This window comes from Mustela nigripes, chromosome 6, assembly GCF_022355385.1.
Source record: "Mustela nigripes isolate SB6536 chromosome 6, MUSNIG.SB6536, whole genome shotgun sequence".
In the NCBI taxonomy this organism is placed as follows: Eukaryota; Metazoa; Chordata; class Mammalia; order Carnivora; family Mustelidae; genus Mustela; species Mustela nigripes.
This window is the reverse complement of record NC_081562.1, coordinates 42,501,536-42,513,990: the sequence shown is the minus strand read 5'-3', so window position 1 is coordinate 42,513,990 and position 12,455 is coordinate 42,501,536. Positions and strand designations below refer to the sequence as shown.

Here is a 12,455-nt window from a genome sequence, read left to right as displayed (position 1 = left end):
GTGAGTACAGAAACAGTCTTATTTTTACACTCTTCCAGTCTTATTTTTATACTCTTTATACTTTAGGATACCAACCATTATACCTTTCTAAGAATTTGTGCTTAGTAAGTTTCTTAAAATGAGCTATATTGAATCTTGTTGCCATTTGGGAACAAAGCTGTGGAAAATGTGTGCTGGTGGTCTTTCTACATTATGGGGCCCATCTGTTTGCTATTACCTGTTTCCCACCTACTGTCAATACCAACCTAAAACTCCATCTGCTACTTCCTCTTCTCTTCCAACCTTACTTGGCACTAAATCTGTCAGACGCTACCTCAGATTTGTCTAGTCAGCATTACTTTGCCTTAACGATTTTTACTAATTACTAAAGGTCCGTTTGATTCTATTTGCCTCTTGAGAGTATCTAAGATGTGAGCAAGGTAACCAATACTGAATTCAGGACGATATGTCAAAACCACTTGGGAAAAAAGTACTAAGCAAGCATTCAGGTTTGAAATTAGAACCAGCATTACAGATGGGAGAGTGTGACCTTGGGAAATCAATTAACCTTTCTGGTTTTTAGTGTTTTCTCCTTTAAGATGAGAGAATTAGGTCCAGTGTCTCTAAGGTCCCTTCTGAATGTAACATCGCTGGCAGCAAATATTCATCCTTTATGACAGTCCTAATTCCATTTCAGCTCCATTTCCTTCACCAATCTTTCCTGACCTCTATCACTGTAAAAAAGGAAGCCCTTATTTCAATTCCTACAGTGTTTAATTCTCAACTATCTTACAGTAATGCCTTATCCTGAACTGTAGTCAAGTTAGCTGTGGTATTCATGTTAGCCTTACTCCATGACACTGACCCTCCCTTAAGTTATGGGTTCCTGAATGCACTAATGGCGTCCTTGTGACTCCTCCCCACCCACATGACTAGCAGAGAAGGTTATAGATGGTATGCACAGTACCTGCTGAATTTATTGACTGAGTAAATGAGTGAGCAAACTGACTGAAAAAGTATAGTATCATGATCATTCCATGCCGAAAGAAATAAAAACCCAAAATGCTACTAAACTAATTGTATAATTAAAGAAATTTAAGCTAGGGTTATGAATTTTGGTCACCATGGAAAGCTACTCCAGAAAATCAATGTTTAACTCTAATAGCAACAGACAGCATGTTGCTTATGTAGATGTACTGGCATGTATAGAAGGAGAAGCCATGCTACAGAGTGATCTGGAGTTCACTGGTGGCTGCCTGGCTTTCATCTGTGTGACCTTGGGAAAGTTATGTCACTGTGTCTCAGCTTTATCTTCTGTATTATTAGGGGATCTAATTCCTAGAATAACTGTGAGAATTAAATGAGTGCCTGGACCATATTAAGTGTTCAATGAATGTTCACAGTTATTTTATAATCAGTACTGACATATTTTAATATGTCTATCCTTAGGACACAAATAGGAGTAAAAACGAAAGCTTTCTCCTGAGAGCACTGTGAGACTTTTCTTTAGATCTTATGACAATCGAGTATGTTCTACTTACATCAAGAAAAAAAAATCTTAACTTAAAAATAGCTAAAAAGCATGGAGGTATTTTAAAAGTGACCTGGATTCTTACTCATCCCAAGCCAGTTTATTTTTCTAGTTTAAGAACCCTACAATCCTTGCTTGTCAAAAAACTGGCATAACATGAACTGCACACTGTACTTATCTTCTTAATGTAGGCACATCAGGCAGAAAATTAATGAGTAAGAATGCTTCAGAAAGCACATTCTAGAATATTCTTTAAAAATATTTTCCTCTTGAAAAAAAAAATCTTCCTCTTGGAAACAACCACATGATTTTCTTAAATCTGTCATATGATGAGAGGGCAAAGACAGTGATTTGCCTTCTGGCTTTACCACTTCCTAGCCACAAAAAACTGAACATGTTATTACATCTTTTAAACATCAGCTTCTCCATCTGTGATATAAGAATAATAACAACATCCTCACTCGAAAGATTATTGTAAGGATTAATTAAGATCACAAAGAAGGTACTGAGCAGAGTGTGTGAGAGACAATAACTGATCAATACATGGGATAGCCATTATTATTTCTGGTGAATTATACCTGAAGTTATATCAATAGGCTGGCAAATTTTAAATCCACTTAGGTATACTGCATTTCATAAAGAGGTTCCAGGTTTCTACAATACCGGCTGATTGAACAATCTCAAGATTTTTTTTTTTTTTTTTTTTTAAGACAGGCAAATTTTTGTTTGAGCAGTGGATAGTCTTTGTAACAAGGTTTATATATCCTGGGATTGCGATGTCACAACAAATCTCACTATTATCTTTCTCATTGCTGAAAAGCTGACAGTCCACAGAATTGCTGCCCTAGATTTAAACAGTTATCCTTTCTGAGCAAGAAGAAGAATGAGATATTATTGCGAGGATATGGGAGTGTTCCTAAGACAAGAGGATGTCCAGTGTCTTGCCTGGCAAAGGGCGTAAACCCTGACAGCACCTCCACCAACAGCATCTGGAGTGGAGGGGTACTTCAAAGTCAGCATATGCATCTACATTTCCCTTTCTACAAGTTAGGGAAAGCATATGAAAAATCCAAGAGCATAGCAGAATTCAGTGATAATACAATAAGCTTTCAGGCAACTTAAACTATATGGGGTATCTCTTGAAAAAGAGGGGATTAGAACTTGAGCAGATTGAGACAAAATTTTTTTTAAGATTTTTTTTTTTGGGGGGGGGGTAGATAAAGTTGATGATTTAAGATTGCAAAGTGCCAAGGTGAAAAACAATCCCAGGTTTAGTGATGAGCAGAGAAATGACCTCTAATTTTTATGACCCTCTTGAGCTCTGCTTTAATTCACAACATTTCCACTGACAGCTCACTGAACTGTGTATGTGATATCTTTTCATTTCCGCACAGAAATCATACTCAGAAGCACACAAGCTGTTTTAAAATGTCAGCCTTCTAGCTAAAGTTCTAAGACACAATAATAGGTCTATGATTTCTTCATATATTTCCATAAATGGCTCCTATGTATGGAACTTTATGAAGCCAAGTTATAATAAACTTCTGTTATGAAAAACCCATTACCTATTAACAGCCCCCATCACCCAGTCTATGCACAGAGATGGAGAGCACAGAGAAATGACATTAAAGGGAAATGAAATTGTTCAAAAAGGTGGAGCAAGAGACATGAGCCTAGCTCTACAAATTCAAGGTCCTTGGAGTATAACTGTACCTCATTCATATTAGGTCATTATGCCAGAAAAAGCTGGGGAGCACTGAGAACCATGGTACTTTTAGTGCTACAGTCATGTGTTATCTCTCTGTCTTTCTATACCTTTCCTTTTCCCTCTCCAGCCCCCATCCCATTCCTCCAGCTCTCAGTCTGACTCTATCCCTCAAGTGAAAACTATTATTCAAATGACAAAAGCAAACCTGTTTGAAGAAAAATAATGAAGCTTCTCTTTTCTTCCAATCTATTGTTCTTCTACAGTTGTGAAAGCTATCATATGATTCTTGTACTGCAGAATACCACTGAGCAGTACCATGACTCTAATAGATACTTTATCAAGCAGTTGCTTCAATTATAAAAATCATCTAGATTGGGTAATCAGATCCCTTTAATTAAGAAGCCTTTTCTAACCATCATTGTATAGGAAGGTATGAAAATGGATAGATTTGAAACTGTATTTATAAACTATATTTATTGCAGGCAATCTAGAAATTTAGAGATCTGGGAGACAGTCTGGCAGAATCTTTTTATCAAAGGACAGCAGAGTCTTGGAGGAAGAGCTAAGAAGAAAGGCAGGGTCTAGAAGGTGGCATGTGGGAAAATGGGCCAGAGCATCAGGGTAAAATGATTCTGAGGCAAGAAGGTACTGGCTATTCCAGTTATCATGTCCTAGCAGCACGGACTCACTTCCTGAGAGCAGCCTCCTTGAGTCTACAACATCAACCATGTTCCCTCTGCTAGTCTTCCCCATAGCACCTGCAGTCTTCCTAGTAAAATTATGTACAGTTGATGTGTTTACCAGCTGAATGCCTGTTTCTTCTCCTTGACCAGTGGCTCTCGAGCCCAGGCATCATGCCTGTTTTGTTTCCCACAGTCTTCCTACCACCCAGCTTATGCACCTGTTGAATGAATGAACCAAAGAATGTATGAATATCAGGGAAAAGGGGGTGGGGGACGAATAAAAACCAAATAATTGAGTTTACTGAGAAAAAAAATCAACATCTCCTTTAGTTTCAGTTACATTCATTAAGGTAGGACACACCCCATTAGTGCATGTCAGACAACAAGCCTCCAGAACTTTCTCACAGATATTGGATGCCACCAACAGCACCAAAGATGCTGCCACTAGGAAAGGGGAGGGGAAGAGAACACAGCTACACATGTGCTCTTAACAGCAGTAAGAGAAAGCAGTAAAGGAGAAAAGAGCTCAGTGCTTGGAAGAAAGGTAAAAAAATGGCCAAGGAGATTATTCTTAGAATTCACACAAGATACTCCAGGAAACTCTCAGAATTATTTGGGAAATTTTGAGAAAAGCTCAAAAATTACACTTACAAATTTGTTTTGAGATTTTTTTTTAAGTTACTAATTGGAATTTGTTTTAATTTTTTTTGCAATAATCTTTACATGGAAAAGTCTTAATATTTTTATTGTGATATATATATATATATATATAGTGTTATAAACTACATTAGTCTTTGATGTAGTGTTCCAAGATTCATTCTTTATGTACAACACCCAGTTGTAATCACACTTAAAAACAATTAACTGATAGGTTGCTAAAATAGAAAAGCAGTTTATAAGTGAGCATGTATAATTTAATGCTTCTATGAGCATGTATAAGAAATTTATAATATATTCATTGTAGTTATTTCAAGAAGTGAAGTTATCAGTGATTGTATTTATCTTGTCTACCTGTACTTTTTTCTTTTTGAAAAAAGTACTTTGGGGGTGCCTGAGTGGCTCAGTTGGTTAAGCATATGACTTCATTTCTGCTTAGGTCATGATCTCAGGGTCGAGAGATGGAGCCCCACATCAGGCTCTGTGTTCAGCAAGGAGTCTGCTTGAGGTTCTCTCCCTCTCCCTTTTCCCCTCCCCCCACACCTGTGCATGCACGTTCTCAAATAAATAAATCTTAAAAAAAAAAAGTGCAGAATACCTGGGTGGCTCAGTCCGTTAAGCACCTACCTTCAGCTCAGATCATAATCCCAGGGTCCTGGGACCAGTCCTGCATTGGTTCCTTGCTCAGCAGGGAACCTGCTCCCCACACCCCACCTGCCACTCCCCCTGCTTGTCTCTCTCTCTCTGACAAATAAATGAAATCTTGATAATAATAAATTAAAATAAAATAAAATATTTTAAAAAGTGCTTTAGGGTGCTTGGATAGCTCAGTTGGTTAAGTGTCTGCCTTCGGCTCAGGTCATGATCCCAGAATTCTGGGATAGAGTCCCACATCAGGATCCCTGCTCAGTGGGGAGTCTGCCTCTCCCTCTGCCCTTCCCCCAGCTCATGCTCTCTCTCACCCTCTCCTTCTCTCAAATAAATAAAATCTTAGAAAGGTGCTTTGCTTTTTTTTATTTTACTAAGTGGAAAATCACTGAGCAATCGTAACGAATCTTTAATATATTTACACTACAGCTCATGTTTATTGCAGCATACAAGGAAAACACAATTCCTATCCAATATAGTACAGTTCTCACTGTATACCACACACAAACACACTAATCCATGAGTTCAATGGTGCTGCATAATTAGTGTTTTTCTGTATGTCTAATTTTCCCCCATCGAACAAGGAATCCCTTTGCTTATAAATATTTTAAGAGTTTTAAAGGCATACTTTTTGTGGGAAGAATGATAGAAAGGAAAAACAAATTATTTTTTTTTCAGTGTGCTAACTTAAGAAATGGAGAGGAAAAGGGATAAGACGACAGGGTCACTTATAAAAACAGAGACCCAATGAGCGAGCAAGACAACACAAATGTACAGTTCCTATTTCCTGTGCTCTTTTCTACTGGTGAACACTCATATCTCACCTATTTGTGATTCCCATTTAAGCAGAAAATAAAGGTTTTCTGGAGGGGAAGAAAGTGAATATGATGGACAGTAGAGTCGCATAATGAATAATATACAGCTTTCTGTCTAGCTTAGGTGGGAATGGTCCCTTTAAAAATGCCATCTTCCAGGCGGCTGGGTGGCTCAGTGGGTTAAGCCACTGCCTTCGGCTCAGGTCGTGATCTCAGGGTTCTGGAATCGAGTCCCGCATCGGGCTCTTTGCTCAGCAGGGAGCCTGCTTCCTCCTCTCTCTCTCTCTGCCTGCCTCTCTGCCTACTTGTGATGTCTCTCTGTCAAATAAATAAATAAATAATCTTAAAAAAAAAAAAAAGCCATCTTCCGCTGAGCAGTATGACCCACAGGCATCTCTTTGCCTTTGCTTATAGCAGCTCTTCTGCCTGGAACATGAGCCCTGCTGCCTTCCTCCTTGCTCCTTCTCATCTATCCAAAGAATATCGACATCTGCCAACTTTGGACTATGCCCTGAGGAATCCATCGCCATCAAAAGGAGCAATAATTTGAAGTGTGGAAAAGTAAAGAAAACCACCCAACAGATGTTCCCAATATAAGAAAAGCCCAAGATTGATTGCTTGCCCCCACCCATCCCCAGTTTTTGCTTTCCATCAAGTAGTCTTAGCTTCAGTGGCATGATTGAATAACATTTAACAATAAACGTTTTTTGGCCGAACCCAAAAAACGAAGAGTAAACTTTCTCAAGTGCCCATTCTTTATAGTGCTAGACCTTGGACTAGAGAAGAATACCTTAGAATCTTTGAAGGGAAAGCCTCGGGCCTTTTAAAATGAGAACTGGTGAGTCACAGAAATAAAGGAAGTTGGCTTTACTGGAAACAGTTTCCAAATCTGATGCTCTCAGTTTCTCATTGGGCCCTATAGCCATATTAGGAATATTTCCTCTGTCCACAAAGTGGCTCAACATAAGAGTGTGTCATCTGTTGATTATTGCTTAACAATATTCCCCCTAATAACAGCTGAAGATCCAACAAAAACAAAACAAACAAAAAACCCCAAACAGAAAGCTAGCAGTCACTATGAAAAAGAAGATGGAAAAATATAAAATGTACACAGAAATGGTGGGGCACATATACACCACATCTAATTAGTATGCAGAGGGACTTTGGGATGACTTTGGAACAATGAGTGACCAAATACCTCTTTTCCTACCAATCCGTTAAAGCCTAAGAACTTCACCAAACAACTTCCCTAGCCCACTGCATTAACCCAGGCAGACATAATCATCCCAGTTTTGGAACTCCCAGAGCACTTTGGTCTTATACCAGAAACACACTGTGAAAATGAAAACTCAGTATTAGAATTAGATGTGCTCTTGCTAGGACCCCAGGTACCAGGCAGGCTCCTCCACTTGCAAAGGTGTCTTACCCATCTTGGTTTTCACAGTTTCTGGCTTAGTTGCTGGTACTTGGGAAGCCTTAATAAACAATTATAAATGACAGAAATCCAAAGAGAGCAGAAATGCTTCTTACTGTCATATGAATGGCTAATGTTAGAACTGTGATGGAGAGCCTACATCCTGATTCTTCCACACACAATGTCCAAGATATCTAATGTTTCCCTGAAGGATGACTCTACTCACGTCATTTTCCTGCTCAAAAACAAGATTAAAAACTTAAATGGCTCCCCATCACTTGAAGAAATCTGGACTCCTCTTAATATCTGCTCATCATCCCCAGTGCTCTCCATCACGGCTCCATTGCTTAAACCAAAACCTAGGAGTCATTTCCCTCCTATCCCTCCTGTCTTTGATGATCAAGTCCTAGCAGACCTGCCTTCAAAATACAGCCAAAATTTGTCTACTTCACTCTACTTCCTCTGGTACCCTCCTAGTTCAAGGTACCAGCACTCCTAACTCAACCATCCAAATAGGCTTTTCATTAATGACTGAAACGTATCTCCCTATTTCTAGCTTTGCCCATCTCAGATCCATTTTTCATATAAAAGAGCAATAGAATATGCTTTTAAAAAATTGTCCATTTACCTGCTTGGGAAAAAAAAATTAAGTTGATAGATGTTATGTAATCTGTTGCAAAGTGTAATATATACTGTAGACTATTGTCAAGATTCCAATATCATATATATGTATATTTTTAGACATATTTTAATTGTATTTTCTAGGGCTTTCATTAAGACCATCAGGCAACACTTATTTCCTCTCCTTTTTTTCAGCAGCAGAATGTGATTGTGTTTCATCACAACAGATTGTGCTGTTTCCCACTTCCTCAGCCATGTGACACCTTAATGAAATAATTTAAGGTCTCAGAGCTTAACATGATACTGCTTCTAGATGACATCTGTGTTGTAACAGTTGTCTACAATACTGGAACCTCAAAGATTAACTAGGAGAGGGAATCAGCAGCACAAAAACTCACGCAGGGAAGTGTTTCCTGGAGCCTCTCAAATCTGGCAAGACTGATGAATGGAGCTAGAAGAGGCTTTGTTTTTTGGACAAACAAACTATAAGTGTATTAAAAAAAAAAGCCATGGGAATAAAGTAGAATTTTATGTAATACAGACACCCTCCAAAACAGTTCTAGCCTTGACATTCTAACTGAAATTTAATAGAATGAAGATGGGGGGAGGGGAATTAAATTTTTCTGAGTTACTAAAAGTAATCTCAAGAAAAACATTCCTTGAAAATGTTTTTTAACATACACACAACCAACACACATGTTACCTAGAAAGATTGCAGAGGTTAATGACACCAGATGGTGGTGAGATGAGGAAGTTCTTCAATATAGCCATCAGGAAAGCAGTTAAGAGTTGAAGTCAGGCTGGCCTTCTGGTTAACAGATGTACCATTCAAATGACTGTTAAGCTATTGAAAAGAAAGGGGGAAAGAGAAGAGAACAATGGAGGTCCTCCTGTGATATAGAATCTCTCCATGTAAATAGTACTGATAATTTAATGTCTTAAATACACATTTCTAGAACAAGTTCATAATAGCAAGGTACAACATACTTGAGAAATTATCAGAAATAATAGGTTCAAAGGTGATTTCAACAGATGGGGGTCTTATGAATCCTTTGAAGTCATGAAATAGCAGACAACATAAAGTGAATTAAAAATTTTTTTAAATTAATTAATCTATTTAAGAGAGTGTGAGTCCTGGGCGAGGGGTAGAGGGAAAGAATCTCAAGCAGACTCCCTGCTGGGCACAGAGTCTGACTCAGGGCTCCATCCCATGCCCTCGAGACCATGACCTGAGCCAAAATCAAGAGGCACCCATGAATTTTAAAAATTTTAAGAAGAAAATGAGTTGAAAGAATGGAGCTTCATGGCAATTGGAACAATCAACTGCTCACTCCCACTGCATCTGAACACTGCTATGAACACACCTTAAACAAGTTTTCTCTCATTTTCTAAAACATATACAGGCTTTTGTCATGTTTCCTCACTGACTTAGTAGATCATTAAAATTCCAAATTCATACTGATACAGACAACTGGATTACTAATCCAGTGAAATGTTTTTGTCATGAAAGGAAATACACAGACAAAGCCAATGAGAACTGTGTCCTCTAGTTTCTTAAAGACTAGCAGGAAATACATGGTATGTTCATAAATACATCTGTGTGGGCAGACCTGCCACATATGGTTGGGTAAGTTGTGAGGCAAAACCTGCATGGTCATCTAGTCAGCCTGTAAATAAAGGGATGGACAATAGGAGTGCAAAGGAGAGAGAAGTTTCTTGCACGTGGAAGATCAGGAAAGGCATCCTGGAAGAGGAGGTGTTCAAGTTGTGTGTGATGGAAAGGATTTAGTTACACACATGCTGGAATGATGGTGAGAAGCATTCAGCCAAAGGAAACGGGCTGCTTCTGACATCAGTGGCCCAAGTCCATTAACTGATCCCCGTCCCGTGTAGTATGGTCAGCGTATGTCGCTCTGCCCTGACCTCTTTGTGGGACTCCTTCACATACCTACCTCTTCCTTTGCCTCATTCTCCCTCCAACCCCACCCCGATTTGCTCAGTTAACTCACTTTCAGATGTCAGCTTGAGCTTCACTGCCCATCACCTACTCTCCATCTCCATCCCAGGCTCAGATGAGCATTACTTCAAATGAAATGTCCTTATCGACCTCTGGGCAGATCTGCGATCACACTTATCATGTATGTTTTGAACAGTTCTTTTATTTGGTTCCCCTGAAAATTGTAGCCCCCCTAAGGGGAAAGGCTGTACTTACCTTGTACACAACAAATTCTCCAGGGATTAACACAGTACGTGATACCTAGTAAAGGTTCAGTAAACAGTGCTTATGTCGATATTTTGCTATATCAAATTCAATTAAAATATGTTTTGTGAGAAAGGGGCACCTGAGACATATATCAGGTTTTCCTGTATAATATAGCTTCTTTCAAAAGTGCCTTGATGTTCAAAAAGGAGAAATCACAGTTAGTAAGATTACATATCTCTTTAGGTTTTTAAACTCTGCTTTTAGAACTTTGGGGTTGATATCCAATTAAATAAATAAGTCATTTCTAGCCTGCCTGCCACTAATCTCCAATATAGAAAGAATTTTTAAAAATGTACAAGTTTCTGTTCTTTTTTTTTTGTTGTTGTTTTTTAATGTATAGTGAGTATATGACAAGCCAAGGAACTTGGGCATCATCCACCAATCCATCCATTCAACAAATATTCTCTTCACGCCAGAATCATTCCAGGCATTGGAGATACAGTTGGAAACAGGACAGAAAAGATCTTATAGGGGTGGGGGAGGGGAGATAAACATGTAAACAAATAATCCAAAACATTTGGAGATGGGGTAAGTACTATCGAGAAAATAAAATGGAGTTTGTGGTAAGAGATAGGAACACGAGATGACTTAACTTTAGGTGGTCTGAGAAGCACCTTTGAGAAAAGGGCATTTAAGAAACAGATGCCAAAAAGGAATCGGGAACATGAAGAACTGGGGAAGAATGTGCTGGGGTCGGTAATATAAAATTTTAAAAGACAGTGTTCAGACATTTCACTTCAAGAAGTACCAGTAATTAGGGGGCACCTGGGTGGCTCAGTGGGTTAAAGCCTCTGGCCTTCCGCTCAGGTCATGATCCCAGGGTCCTGGGATCGAGCCCTGCATCGGGCTAGGCTCTCTGCTCGGTGGGGAGCCTGCTTTCCCGCTCTCTCTCTCTCTGCCTGCCTCTCTGCCTACTTGTGATCTCTGTCTGTGAAGTAAATAAATAAAATCTTAAAAATAAAAAAAGAAAAAGAAGTACCAGTAATTAGGTATCATCTAGGCTTCCACAGAAATCCTCCTTCCCTGCCTCCCTCCCTTTCTCCCCCCAGAATCAACATCTCATAATGAGAGGAGCAAGTCCTTGAAACAGGGGAGGTGATACAGAAGTTTTTATTTTTCTTTCCTTCCCTACTTCCTATTTAAATAATTCCAAAGAGCTCCTCTTTGTTCTTCTCCCAGCCCTGAGCCAGTTAGGTTTCTCGCTTGTAAACCCCTGAAACTGACCCTGGCTAATTTAAGATGAAAATAGATTACCAGAAGGTAATAGGGATTTCATTCATCTGATCAAAATGCTGAAGAGTCAGCTTTAAAAACTAACAAGAAACAAGGGGACCCAGCCAGACCCACATAGCTAAATCCCTGACAGCAGCACTTGCTTAGGACCCAGAGCTGGGCACTGCTATCCACGATCCCCACTTCTGTCACTCCTGTCAATGGCTGCTGCCTGCCAGATTCTGGATCCCGACTCACTCCACCACCACTGCTCCCAAGAATAATCTCTCAATGTCCTTACGTCTTTGCATCCCTCCCTCCAGATTCCAAGGAATCAATAGCACTACTGGGTATTTAACCCAAAGATACAAATGCAGTGATCCAAAGGTACAGCTACACCCCAATTTTATAGCAGCAATATCCATAATAGTCAAACTATGGAAGAGCCCAAATGTCCATCAACAGATCAATGGATAAAGAATATGTAGCATACAAACACACACACACACACACAAACATGTACGTATACAATGGAATGCTACTCAGCCATCAAAAAAACAAAATTTTGCCATTTGCAGCAACATGGATGGAACTAGAGGGTATTATGCTAAGCAAAATAAGTCAATCAGAGAATGACAATTATCATATGATCTCACTGATATGTGGAATTTAAGAAACAAAACAGGATCATGGGGAAAGAGAGAAAAAATTTAAATGGTATAAAATAAGAGAGGGAGACAAACCATGAGACTCTAAATCATAGGAAACAAACTGAGGGTTGCTGGTGGGGAAGAGGGTGGAGGGATGAGGTAACTGGCTGATGGACATTAAGGAGGGCACATGATGTGATGAGCATTGGATATTATATAAGACTGATGAAGCACAGACCTGTACGTCTGAAACCAATAATATGAGAAAGAAAGG

The 12,455-nt window shown here is 39.2% G+C and overlaps 1 long non-coding RNA gene across 1 annotated transcript in view; it reads right to left on the bottom strand.

The window, feature by feature from the left end:
- Positions 1 to 8,765: 8,765 nt before the first annotated feature.
- Positions 8,766 to 12,455, bottom strand: part of LOC132020555 (uncharacterized) — a 215,021-nt gene continuing 211,331 nt past the window's right edge. Inside the window, exon 5 of the long non-coding RNA XR_009405028.1 lies at positions 8,766 to 8,900. This is a non-coding gene — a long non-coding RNA (uncharacterized LOC132020555). The remainder of the gene's footprint in view (positions 8,901 to 12,455) is intronic.